Raw genomic sequence first — 1,169 nt, forward strand, 5'->3', positions numbered from 1 at the left:
CTATTTCTGGCTGACAGCATAGCTTATCCTCCATAGCTGAGCAGTGTTTTATGATTCGATTACTTGTGCTGTTCAACCACCCTCATTTGTTCGTCAAATTTAGCCTACTTTGCACGTTTTAACTTTAGGGTTTCTTCCACATCCCACTTTAATCCAAGTCCATATTTTCCCTCAGTCTCCTCCCTCTGTATTCTCGGAGTCCCCGTTGTAGTTGTGCCGGTCGGCCACAGCTTGGCGCTGTTGCCTAACTCACCCCCTGCTTCCCCTCTCTCTCCGTCATCCCAGCCTGCCTCTCTCCTGCCTCTCTGCCTCAGCCAACCCGGGCTGTGCCGAGCTGCTCCCTGCGGGATCAGAGCGCTCCCCCGCCGGGACCCTTCTCTCACATCCCCCTGCTGGGACGCGGCTACATTTCCAGCCAAGCACTGCCTGCCTTGGCTTTATTATGTGTGTCTGCGCCGCAGCCCCGCCAGCAGAGGCAGGCAGAGGAGGAGGGAGACTGGTAGCCAGAGTCAGGACAAAGAAAAAGCAGGGAGACAGAGGCTAGCGAAGGGTTAGACTGGTAGAAATATTAGGCTGCTATTAATACCGCCGGTAGGGCATTGAGAAATATTAACAAAAAGAAAGCTTGGGTTAAAAGCAGTAGGCTATTCTCCTCGGGGTGGAGATGCTGGGGAAGAGCGCAATGTTCATGCCACCAGACCACCACCACTGTCTAGTGTAGAATAGCGGGACGGAACACAGGAGGCTGGTCGCTTCGGTGCAGCTTTCCTGAAGGAAAAACCAAACCACAACAGACTGAAATAGTTTCGATAAACTAAAAAAAGCCGCGAGGAGCGCGGGGGGGGGGAAGACGCCACGTTTCATTTCGAAGGCAATTTCCCAGAACAGTATCCGTCGCCTCTCTTCACCTGGACCGTCACGAACCGCTGTTGCACCGCCACCTCGCACTCGGACGGTGCCGCTGTCACTTTTCTTCAATACCGCGCTGGGACCTGCTCAGGTGTTTGCCGCGCGCGTGGCTGGCAGCTCGCGCCCCGGTCCATAGTGCTGACAGAAGCCGGAGCGGCACGAGCGGCCCCGGCTGCACCGGAGAAAGCAAAACGTGTGCGGGATAAAAGAGAAGAAACAAAAAAAAAAGCGAGTCTGTCGGCGTCGAGGCACGTTGTAAC

At 55.0% G+C, this 1,169-nt stretch overlaps 1 protein-coding gene across 1 annotated transcript in view; it reads left to right on the forward strand.

Moving 5' to 3' along the window:
* Positions 1-313: 313 nt before the first annotated feature.
* Positions 314-1,169, forward strand: part of znf423 (zinc finger protein 423) — a 166,358-nt gene continuing 165,502 nt past the window's right edge. The window contains exon 1 of the mRNA XM_078257825.1: positions 314-1,169. This exon is cut by the window's right edge and continues 359 nt beyond it. The gene's annotated coding sequence lies outside the window, so the exon portion shown is untranslated.

Source organism: Sander vitreus, chromosome 8 (assembly GCF_031162955.1).
Source record: "Sander vitreus isolate 19-12246 chromosome 8, sanVit1, whole genome shotgun sequence".
Lineage (NCBI taxonomy): Eukaryota > Metazoa > Chordata > Actinopteri > Perciformes > Percidae > Sander > Sander vitreus.